Source organism: Heteronotia binoei, chromosome 4, assembly GCF_032191835.1.
Source record: "Heteronotia binoei isolate CCM8104 ecotype False Entrance Well chromosome 4, APGP_CSIRO_Hbin_v1, whole genome shotgun sequence".
Classification (NCBI taxonomy): domain Eukaryota; kingdom Metazoa; phylum Chordata; class Lepidosauria; order Squamata; family Gekkonidae; genus Heteronotia; species Heteronotia binoei.
In genome coordinates this window covers 178,046,588-178,059,156 of record NC_083226.1, presented here as the reverse complement: position 1 = coordinate 178,059,156, position 12,569 = coordinate 178,046,588, and positions in this window count along the sequence as shown.

Here is a 12,569-nt window from a genome sequence, read left to right as displayed (position 1 = left end):
GGCATTGAAAAGGTGTGCCGTCCCTTGAAATGTGATGGCCAGAACTCCCTTTGGAGTTCAATTATGCGTGTCACAGCCTTGATCTTGGCTCCACCCCTAATGTCTCCTGGCTCCACCCCCAAACTCTCCTGGCTCCACCCCCAAAGTCCCCAGATATTTCTTGAATTGGACTTGGCAACCCTACTTCCGCCTTAGGGCTGTTTCCCTCTGTCATTACCTTTCACCAGGGAGAGTGGTCTGTTTCTCTCTATTATTACCTTCCGCCAGCAAGTGAAGAGGTTTTTGTTTCGTTTAGCATACCCCCAATCAGGGGCAGCCCTAGGCTGTCTGGCACCCTAGGAAAGGCTAGCTTCTGGTGCCCCGCCCTGCACTGATGACATCACCAAATCACATTGGAGGGGCGCCCAATTTGGTGCCCCCAGAAGTCTGGCACCCTAGGTAATCACCTAGCTTGCCTAGTGGCAGGGTTAGCTCTGCCCCCAATAACTCTTTTTGACCCTTCCCCCCGGTTTGAGTGTTGTGCGTTGATGTGTTTATAAGACTTCATTGAATTATCCTATATATTATTTTAAATGCCGTATTAAGAGCCCCGTGGCGCAGAGTGGTAAAGCTGCAGTGCTGCAGACGGAGTCCTCTGCTCACGACCTGAGTTCGATCCCAGCGGAAGCTGGTTTCAGGTAGCCGGCTCCAGGTTGACTTAGACTTCCATCCTTCCGAGGTCGGTCAAATGAGTCCCCGGCTTGCTGGGGGGAAAGTGTAGATGACTGGGGAAGGCAATGGCAAACCACCCCGTCAAAAGTCTGCCGTGAAAACACTGTGAAAGCGAGGTCAGCCCAGAGTCAAAAACGACTGGTGCTTGCACAGGGGACTACCTTTTTTTTTAAATGCTATATTAATGTTTAGAAATTTTCATTCCCCCATCCCCGTTTTCACCACCTTGGGGACTTTATTTGGGTGGAAAGGTGGCACAAAAATGTTTTAAACAAACAAATATATTTGGGGCATTGGTCTGATGCAACGTGGCTTCTCTTATGTTCTTATGATGGAACTGTCTGGGGCAGTGATGCTCTGTATTCTTGGTGCTGGGGGTGGGGGCAGAGTGGGAAAGATTCTAGTGTCCTGGCCCCACTGATGGACCTCCTGATGGCAGCTGGTTTTTTTTAGCAGTAACACCAATGCTCTGTGGTTAATAGCCACTGGTGGACCTCTGCTCCAGATGTGTATCCAATCCCCTCTTGAAGCTGTCTATGCTTGTAGCCACCACCACGTTCGGTGCCTGCTCCACTGTGTTTGAAGACAAACACGCGAAACAACGAACATACTCAGACGCAACCCAAAACTCTCTCCCTGCTGATTAGCAGAATGTGAGCTGAACTGGTGGATGTTTGAGCATCTCTGCCTGCAATCCGTTCACACGTCACATCAGGGCTACATGGGAATGCAATTTTCTGAATCATAGAAGCTGTCTGCATAGAAGAATGACGTGAACTTGCAGGTAGTTGATTTCACTTGCAACAGTGTCTGTGATCTTGTGGTTCTTATTCTGGGGTTGAAGTCATTCTAAGGTCAAGTAGAGACATACACTCCCTTTCTCTCTCCCTCTCTCTCTCTCTCTCTCTGTGTTTGAGAATCATAGAGTTGGGAGGGAATAGAATCATAGAGTTGGAAGGGAGCTCCAGGATCATCTAGTCCAACCCCCTGCACAATGCAGGAAACCCACAAAGACCTCCCCCCCCCCCCCAAATTCACAGGATCTTCATTGCTGTCAGACGGCCATCCAGCCTCTGTTTAAAAACTTCCAAGGAAGGAGAGCCCACCGCCTCCCGAGGAGGAAGCCTGTTAGAATCATAGAAGAGTTGGAAGGGATCTCCACGGTCATCTAGTCCAACCCCCTGCACAATTCAGAAAACTCACAAATACCTCCCCCTAAATTCACAGGATCTTCATTGCTGTCAGATGGCCATCCAGCCTTTGTTTAAAAACCTCCAAGGAAGGAGAGCCCACCACTTCCTGAGGAAGCCTGTTCCACTGAGGAATCGCTCCATTGGTCAGGAAGTTCTTCCCAATGTTGAGCCAGAAACTCTTTTGATTTAATTTCAACCCATTGGTTCTGGTCCTACCTTCTAGGGCTACAGAAAACAATTCTGCACCATACTCTATTTGAAAGCCCTTCAAGTACTTGAAGAGGGTGATCATATCACCTCTTAGATGCTTCCTCTTCAGGCTCAACATGCCGAGCTCCTTCAGCCTTTCTTCATAGAACTTGGGTCTCCAGATCCCTCACCATCTTTGTCGCCCTCCTCTGGACCCATTCCAGCTTGTCTATATCCTTCTTAAAATGTGGTGCCCAAAACTGAACACAATACTCCAGGTGAGGTCTTAGCAGAGCAGAGTAAAGCGATACCATCACATCACGTGATCTGGACACTAGACTTCTGTTGATACAGCCCAAATATTTCATTCGCCTTTTTAGCCACCGCATCACACTGTTGACTCATGTCCAGCGTATGATCCATTAAAAGCCCTAGATCCTTTTCACACATACTACTGCTAAGACAAGTCTCCCCCATCCTATAGCCATGCATCAAATCAGTTCTAAATTATGACGACTCTATTAAGAGCCAGTTTGGTGGAGAGCCAGTTTGGTGTAATGGTTAAGTGTGTGGACTCTTATCTGGGAGAACCTGGTTTGATTCCCCATTCCTCCACTTGCACCTGCTGGAATGGCCTTGGGTCAGCCATAGCTCTGGCAGAGTTGTCCTTGAAAGGGCAGCTGCTGCGAGAGCCCTCTCCAGCCCCACCCACCTCACAGGGTGTCTGTTGTGAGGGAGGAAGGGAAAGGAGATTGTGAGCCGCTCTGAGACTCTTCGGAGTGGAGGGCGGGATATAAATCCAATATCATCTACCTCACAGGGTGTCTGTTGTGGGGGAGGAAGGGAAATGAGATTGTGAGCCGCTCTGAGACTCTTCGGAGTGGAGGGCGGGATATAAATCCAATATCTTCATCTACCTCACAGGGTGTCTGTTGTGGGGGAGGAAGGGAAAGGAGATTGTGAGCCACTCTGAGACTCTTCGGAGTGGAGGGCGGGATATAAATCCTATGTCTTCTTCTACTTCTTAATGACCTCCCAAATGTCCAATTGTTAACGATCTTGCTCAGGTTTTCATTTTAATTTAATTTCATTTTCCGATTTATACCCCGCCCTATCCCGCAAGCCGTCTCTGGGCAGCTTACAACATTTAAAAAAACCTTACAAAACATCAAACCAATGACATCCAAACGAAATAATCTCACAATTCCAGAATTAACAGCAACCATGATCCACATCATTGCCAACAAGTCATAAGCCACATATAGGCTGGTAGTGTTCAGCCTAACAAGCACCCAGATGGTAAGGTGCTGGGGGAAGCGATGATTTCAGGGGACAGCCGCTGGATCAATCAAAAGCCAGGCGGAAGAGCTATGTCTTACAGGCCCTGCAAAACTTAGATAAGTCCTGCAGAGCCTGGATCTCCTGCAAACTGTGGGCCTTGGCTTCATGGATTGGATCAATCCATTGCATATTGAGCCTTCCTCTTTTTCTGGCACCTTCCAGCTTTCCTATCATCAAGTCTTTTTTTGTAGAAAAAGCCCAGGAGGCATTCATTTGCACATTAGGCCGCACCCCCTGATATCACCATTGTTCCGCGCAGGCCTTTTTTGTACCGAAAGCCCAGCAGGAACTCATTTGCCTATTAGGCCACACCCCCTGATATCACCATTGTTCCGCGCAGGCCTTTTTTGTACCGAAAGCCCAGCAGGAACTCATTTGCCTATTAGGCCACACCCCCTTATATCACCATTGTTCCGCGCAGGCCTTTTTTGTACTGAAAGCCCAGCAGGAACTCGTTTCCATATTAGGCCATCATTGTTTTGCGCAGGCCTTTTGTGTACAAAAAGCCCAGCAGGAACTCATTTGCATATCAGGCCACACACCCCGAAATCACCATTGTTTTGCACAGGGGTTTTTGAAGGAAAAAGCCCAGCAGTGACTTATTCGCATATAAAGGTTAAAACGCTTGGCGCTCATTAGCTTGGAGAAATGTCGACTGCGGGGTGACATGATAGAGGTTTACAAGATAATGCATGGGATGGAGAAAGTAGAGAAAGAAGTACTTTTCTCCCTTTCTCACAATACAAGAACTCGTGGGCATTCGATGGAATTGCTGAGCAGTCAAGTTAAAACAGATAAAAGGAAGTCCTTCTTCACCCAAAGGGTGATTAACATGTGGAATTCACTGCCACAGGAGGTGGTGGCGGCTACAAGCATAGCCAGCCAGCTTCAAGAGGGGATTGGATAAAAATATGGAGCAGAGGTCCATCAGTGGCTTTTTGCCACAGTTTGTGTGTGTGTGTGTGTGTATATATATATATAAATATTGGCCACTGTGTGACTATCAAGCATGAGATTTCAAAATAACCAGTCCTTGGGTTTCAAAACAAAGTTTGGTTTATTGATAATCCATGTGGCTCAGTTGAGCTAGGTATTGGAACTGATACTTAGTAACAACAGAATACATGCTTTAAAATGGCACATCAAAGGTTCTATAAACAATTCTACATTCACGTGTGAAATTCACACACTACATTCCTTCAGGAGGTCTTATCTTCAAAGAGGACATTCCTGCATTTGTTAGTAAAAGCGAAAGAAGCAAAGGGGGGTGGGGTTGCTACTTTGATGTCCCTGAATATAATTCATGATTAGTAACAATTCTGTAATCTGAAATTTATAACAAATAGAAAATTCACAATGCTTGAGAGTGACACAGAGTGTTGGACTGCATGGGCCACTGGCCTGATTCACTGGCCTGATTCACTGGCCTGATTCACTGGCCTGAGTTTCTTGATGCTCTCAATGACTGTGCTATGGAACAGATGGTCTCAGAACCTACTAGAGGTGGGGCGATCCTGGATCTGGTCCTAAGTAATGCCCAAGACTTGGTGAGAGACGTAAAAGTGATTGCGCCGCTTGGGAACAGTGACCATAATGTTATTGATTTCACCGTTTGTATAAATAGGGAGTTGCCCAAAAAGACCGCCACAACCACATTTAACTTTAAAAGGGGTAAATTCTCTGAGATGAGGAGGCATGTGAGGAGGAAACTGAAAGGAAAGGTAAATACGGTCAAAACCCTTGGGGAAGCTTGGAGACTATTTAAAACTATAATCCTAGAAGCTCAGATAAAATACATACCACAAGTTAGGAAAGGCACAAACAGGTATAAGAAGAGGCCAGCGTGGTTAACAAACAAAGTAATGGAAGCTGTAAAAGGTAAGAAGGACTCCTTTAAGCGGTGGAAAACCTGTCCAAGTGAGATTAATAAAAGGGAACACAGGCAGTGGCAAATCAAATGCAAGACTGTGATCAGGCAGGCAAAAAGGGACTATGAGGAGCATATTGCAAAAAACATAAAGACCAACAATAAAAATTTCTTCAAATATATTAGAAGTAGGAAACCAGCCAGGGAAGCAGTGGGGCCCTTGGATGACCATGGGGTAAAAGGATTACTGAAGGAGGATGGGGAAATGGCTGAGAAGCTGAATGCATTTTTTGCCTCCGTCTTCACCGTGGAAGATGAGAAGTGTTTGCCCGCCCCAGAACCACTAATATTGGAAGGGGTGTTGAAAGACCTGAGTCAGATTGAGGTGACAAAAGAGGAGGTCCTACAACTAATAGACAAATTAAAAATTAATAAGTCACCGGGTCCAGATGGCATACATCCGAGAGTTCTGAAAGAACTCAAAGTTGAACTTGTGGATCTTCTAACAAAAATCTGTAATCTTTCATTGAAATCTGCCTCTGTTCCTGAGGACTGGAAGGTAGCAAATGTCACCCCCATCTTTAAAAAGGGTTCCAGAGGGGATCCAGGAAATTACAGGCCAGTCAGTCTGACTTCAATACCGGGAAAGTTGGTAGAAACCATTATCAAGGACAGAATGAGTAGGCACATTGATGAACACGGGTTATTGAGGAAGACTCAGCATGGGTTCTGTAAGGAAAGATCTTGCCTCACTAACCTGTTACATTTCTTTGAGGGGGTAAACAAACTTGTGGACAAAGGAGACCCGATAGATGTTGTTTACCTTGACTTCCAGAAAGCTTTTGATAAAGTTCCTCATCAAAGACTCCTTAGAAAGCTTGAGAGTCATGGAGTAAAAGGACAGGTCCTCTTGTGGATCAAAAACTGGCTGAGTAATAGGAAGCAGAGAGTGAGTATAAATGGGCAGTCTTCGCAGTGGAGGACGGTAAGCAGTGGGGTGCCGCAGGGCTCGGTACTGGGTCCCATGCTCTTTAACTTGTTCATAAATGATTTAGAGTTGGGAGTGAGCAGTGAAGTGGCCAAGTTTGCGGATGACACTAAATTGTTCAGGGTGGTGAGAACCAGAGAGGATTGTGAGGAACTCCAAAGGGATCTGTTGAGGCTGGGTGAGTGGGCGTCAATGTGGCAGATGCGGTTCAATGTGGCCAAGTGCAAAGTAATGCACATTGGTGCCAAGAATCCCAGCTACAAATACAAGTTGATGGGGTGTGAACTGGCAGAGACTGACCAAGAGAGAGATCTTGGGGTCGTGGTAGATAATTCACTGAAAATGTCAAGACAGTGTGCGTTTGCAATAAAAAAGGCCAACGCCATGCTGGGAATTATTAGGAAGGGAATTGAAAACAAATCAGCCAGTATCATAATGCCCCTGTATAAATCGATGGTGCGGTCTCATTTGGAGTACTGTGTGCAGTTCTGGTCGCCGCACCTCAAAAAGGATATTATAGCATTGGAGAAAGTTCAGAAAAGGGCAACTAGAATGATTAAAGGGCTGGAACACCTTCCCTATGAAGAAAGGTTGAAACGCTTAGGGCTCTTTAGCTTGGAGAAACGTCGACTGAGGGGTGACATGATAGAGGTTTACAAGATAATGCATGGGATGGAGAAAGTAGAGAAAGAAGTACTTTTCTCCCTTTCTCACAATACGAGAACTCGTGGGCATTCGATGAAATTGCTGAGCAGACAGGTTAAAACGGATAAAAGGAAGTACTTCTTCACCCAAAGGGTGATTAACATGTGGAATTCACTGCCACAGGAGGTGGTGGAGGCCACAAGCATGGCCACCTTCAAGAGGGGGTTAGATAAAAATATGGAGCAGAGGTCCATCAGTGGCTATTAGCCACAGTGTGTATGTGTGTGTGTGTATATATATATATATATATATATATATATATATATATATATATATATATATATTTATTTATTTATTTGGCCGCTGTGTGACACAGAATGTTGGACTGGATGGGCCATTGGCCTGATCTAACATGGCTTCTCTTATGTTCTTATGTTCTTAACATGGCTTCTCTTATGTTCTTATATTAGGCCACACCCCCTGATGTCAAACCAGCCGGGACTGCGTTCCTCTGCATTCCTGCCTATCATGATTGCCATTTCCAGTGACTCCTGTCATTTCATAATGTGACTTTTTTGTAGCAGGAGCTCCTTTGCATATTAGGCCACACACCCCTAATTAGGGTTGCCAAGTCCAATTCAAGAAATATCTGGGGATTTTGGGGGTGGAGCCAGGAGACATTAGAGGTGGAGCCAAGATCAAGGCTGCGACAAGCATCATTGAACTCCAAAGGAAGTTCTGGCAATCACATTTAAAGTGATGGCACACCTTTTCAATGCCTTCCTTCCATAGGAAATAATGAAGGATAGAGGCACCTTCTTTGGGGGCTCATAGAATTGGACCCCCCCAGAGCTCCAGATACCCACGGATTAAGTCTCCATTATTTCCTATGGGAATAAATCTCCATAGGGAATAACAGAGTTCCCATCAGACATTTTCCTTCCCTCCCCCCGCTTTCTGATGACCCTGAAGCGGGGGGAGGGCTTCCAAACCGGGGGATCCCCTGCCCTCACCTGGGGATTGGCAACCCTACCGCTAATGTAGCCAATCCTCCTAGAGCTTACAGCAGGCCCTGTGCTAGGAGCCCTGTAAGGTCTTGGATGATTGGCCTAATGTGCAAAGGACTTCCTGCTACATAAAAAAGCCCTGGTTTGGTGTAGTGGTTAAGTGTATGGACTCTTATCTGGGAGAACCGGATGTAATTCCCCACTCCTCCACTTGCAGCTGCTGGAATGGCTTCGGGTTAGTCATAGCTCTCACAGAGTTGTCCTTGAAAAGGAAGCTTCTGGGGAGAGCTCTCTCAGCCCCACCCACCTCACAGGGTGTCTGTTGAGGGGGAAGAAGATAAAGGAGATTGTAAGCTGCTCTGAGACTGATTCAAAGAGAAGGGGCGGGGTATAATTCTGTGGTCTTCTTTGTCCATTTGATTGTGCCCATGAAAGAGGGCAATGTCAAAAAGAAACCTTATCCCACAACCATTTGGAATCTGAAGGTGCAGAGAGAAATGGGAGGGCGACGCACAGGTCTTTTTTTTTTATATCAAGAACTCCTTTGCATATTAGGCCCCATCCCTCTGATGTAGCCAATCCTCCTGGAGCTTACAGTAGGCCCTATAAGGAGAGCCCTTTAAGCTCTTGGAGGATCGGCTACATCAGGGGGTGTGGCCTCATATGCAAGGTAAGGAGCTCCTGCGACAATTCCACCCCTACCTAAATCTTGGAATGGTGTTTCATTATGGGCCACTGTTCAAAGCCCAGGAGCATGGCTCTCGTGGAAGGGTAACACTCCTTGTCACCCTGCATTCCACTGTACAGGAATCTCCTCCCACTGAAAAGGTGTCTTCTCCACCCCCTGGGACTTTCTTTGTTCTCCATAGCTGAAGTCAGAGGTACACAAACATCACACAGCAGCTTGGGCAGGCCCACACACTATGTTCGACAGCTGCGAGCAGGTCTTTTTTTGTAGCAAGAACTCCTTTGTATATTAGGTTACACAGCCCTGATGTAGCCTGACAGGCACCCCAATGGTGGAACCAGCTGCCGGAGGAGGTGCAGGCCCTACGGGATCTCAATCAGTTCCGTAGGGCTTGTAAAGCCGCCCTCTTCCAACTAGCTTTCTAAAACAGAACCTGGTAGTAACATCAAGCCATCTTTGTACATACTGAGACCGTGGCCCTATTAAGTTATGTTGGTTTTAGACTATTTATTTAATATATTTAACCTATGAATTGTATTTTAGCTGCATTATCTTGTTTTTATTGATATAACATGGTTTATACCATGTCCTGTAAGCCACCCTGACCCTGCTTCAGCGGGGAGGGCGGGGTATAAATAAAATTTTATTATTATTATTAGCCAATCCTCCATGAGCTTACAGTAGGCCCTATAAGAAGAGCCCTTTAAGCTCTTGAAGGATTAGGGTTGCCGAGTCCAATTCAAGAAATACCTGGGGAGTTTGGGGGTGGAGCCAGGAGACTTTGAGGGTGGAGCCAGGAGACATTGGGGGCAGAGCCAGGAACAAGGGTGTGACAAGCATAATTGAACTCCAACAAGGGAGTTCCGGCCATCACATTTCAAGGGACAGCACACCTTTTTAAACGTCTTTCTTCCATAGGAAATAATGAAGGATAGGGGCACCTTCTTTTGGGGCTCATAGAACTGGACCCCCTGGTCCAATCGTTTTGAAACTTGGAGGGTATTTTGTGGGGTGGCACTAGATACTATACTGAAAATTTGGTGCCTCTACCTCAAAAAATAGCTCCCCCAGAGCCCCCGAAACCTCCAGATCAATTCCCCATTATACCCTATGAGAAATATTCCACATAGGGAATAATGAAGACGTTTCCCTCTCCTCCACCCCCCCCCCCCTTCTCGCAAATCTGATGTAGGGGATTGGCCTCTCTACTCACCAGCCAGCTTCTTCACAGCAACAAAGACACAGACACAGAAAGTTGAAGCCTTTCACCGCCTCCGGAGGTGCAAAGGCACATGGTCCTTTGGGGCGGGGCAGGAAGCAGCCTGGGAAAGCTCCGGTTGCTGCGATGGAGCTGGGTGGGAAGGGAAGGGGCAAGGAGAAGCTGCTGTGATTTGAGGTGAGAAGGGAAGGGAAAGGAGGAGGAGAAGCATCAGGGATCGGTGGGAAGGGGAGAGGAGAAGCTGCTGGGATCTAGGCTGCGTGGGAAGGGCCACCATTCCTCCCGCTTTCTGGATTTTTGCTGAGCGGGGGGAGGAGGCTCCAAATCGGGGGTCCCCCGCCCAGGTGCGGGATTTGGGAAGCTTATGGAGGATTGGCTACATCGGGGTGAGTGGCCTAACATGCATAGGAGTTCCTGCTACCAAAAAATGCCCTGAATTCTTTTATACTTTTCAGCAATGCTTTCTCCTGACAACAGTGTGCTTTCAGTGGTCTATGTTGTGCAATAAAACCACATTAAAAAAAAAAATCTATTCTGCATTGTTGCATTCAGGAGTGAGTGGGGTGGTACGCACTGGATATGCGTTTGGACGTTAATTATTATTTATTGAAGGCATTCCCCCCCCCCACATTTCCACTCCGATTATTTCCCTCAAGTCAGCAAACAATCAAAACCATTAAAAGCAGCTTTTAAAGTGCACGACGCACACAGACACACAGACACACACACACGCTTAAAACAACAATTAACAAGGACATAAACAGGAAGGAGTGTCGGTGAGGGAATGCCAAAAACAACAGACAAAACAATTATATTATTTGCATATTACAAAAAGTACTAGAGGACTACTGCTCGTAGCGTGTGTTAAATACGTTTCAGAACGCATTCCTGCAGCTCTTGAACGAGCCAAAACTGGTGAAATACGACATGAACATACAAGTGTAGCATCTGTAGCTTTTCTTGTTTCCAGTTAGGGTTGCCAATCCCCAGGTGGGGGCAGGGGATCCCCCGGTTTGGAGGCCCTCCCCCCGCTTCAGGGTGGTTAGAAAGCGGGGGGGAATGTCTGCTGGGAACTCTGTTATTCCCTATGGAGATTTATTCCCATAGAAAGTCATGGAGACTTGATCTGCGGGCATCCGGGGCTCCGGAGGGGCTGTTTTTTGGGGTAGAGGCACCAAATTTTCAGTACAGCATCTAGTGCCTCTCCCCAAAATACCCCCCAAGTTTCAAAAATATTGGACCAGAGGGTCCAATTCTATGAGCCCTAAAAGAATGTGCCCCTATCCTTCATTATTTCCTATGGAAGGAAGGCATTGAAAAGGTGATGGCCCTTTAAATGTGATGGCCAGAACTCCCTTAGGAGTTCAATGATGCTTGTCACAGCCTTGATCTTGGCTCCACCCCTAATGTCTCCTGGCTCCACCCCCAAAGTCTCCTGGCTCCACCCCCAAAGTCCCCAGATATTTCTTGAATTGGACTTGGCAACCCTATTTCCAGTACCCTCTTCCCATTACGTTCATTGCTTCTTAGAATCTACAGGACAGCCATTGTTATCGTACTTCAGTTTGGTCTTGGAGATTTCCCATAATTACAACTGACTTCCAGACTAAACAGATCAGGTCCCCCTACCCTCATTGCTTCCCCATCAGTTAATGCCTCTCCTACCAACATGGTCTCTGGTTCTCTGGCTCTGATGCCAGGCCTACATGAACTTACAGTTATAATGGATACTGGTACTCAAAACTTACATACCTACTGTTTTATGGACATTCAGTCTTGTTTGGTGTAGTGGTAGGAGAGCCAGTTTGGTGTAGTGGTTAAGTGTGCGGACTCTTATCTGGGAGAACCGGGTTTGATACCCCACTCCTCCACTTGCACCTGCTAGCATGGCCTTGGGTCAGCCATAGCCCTGGCAGAGGTTGTCCTTGAAAGGGCAGCTGCTGTGAGAGCCCTCTCCAGCCCCACCAACCTCACAGGGTGTCTGTTATGGGGAAGGAAGGTAAAGGAGATTGTGAGCCGCTCTGAGACTCTTCGGAGTGGAGGGCGGGATATAAATCCAATATCTTCTTCTTCTTAATGCCAGTTTGGTGTATGGTTAAGTGTGCAGACTCTTATCTGGGAGAACCAGGTTTGATTCCCCTCTCCTCCACTGGCATCTGCTAGCATGGCCTTGGGTCAGCCATAGCTATCGCAGGAGTTGTCCTTGAAAGGGCAGCTGCTGTGAGAGCCCTCTCAGCCCCTCCCACCTCACAGGGTGTCTGTTGTGGGGGGAGAAGACATAGGAGATTGTAAGCTGCTCTGAGTCTCTGTCCTTCAAAGGGCAGCTGCTGCGAGAGCCTTCTCAGCCCCACCCACCTCACAGGGTGTCTGTTGTGGGGGGAGAAGATATAGGCGATTGTAAGCCCCTCTGAGTCTCTGTCCTTGAAAAGGCAGCTGCTGTGAGAGCCCTCTCAGCCCCACCCACCTCACAGGGTGTCTGTTGTGGGAAAAGAAGAAGATATTGGATTTATATCCCGCCCTCCACTCCAAAGAGTCTCAGAGAGGCTCACAATCTCCTTTACCTTCCTCCCCCACAAGAAATACCCTGTGAGGTGGGTGGGGCTGGAGATGGCTCTCACAGCAGCTGCCCTTTCAAGGACAACCTCTGCCAGAGCTATGGCTGGCCCAAGGCCATGCCAGCAGCTGCAAGTGGAGGAGTGGGGAATCAAACCCGGTTCTTCC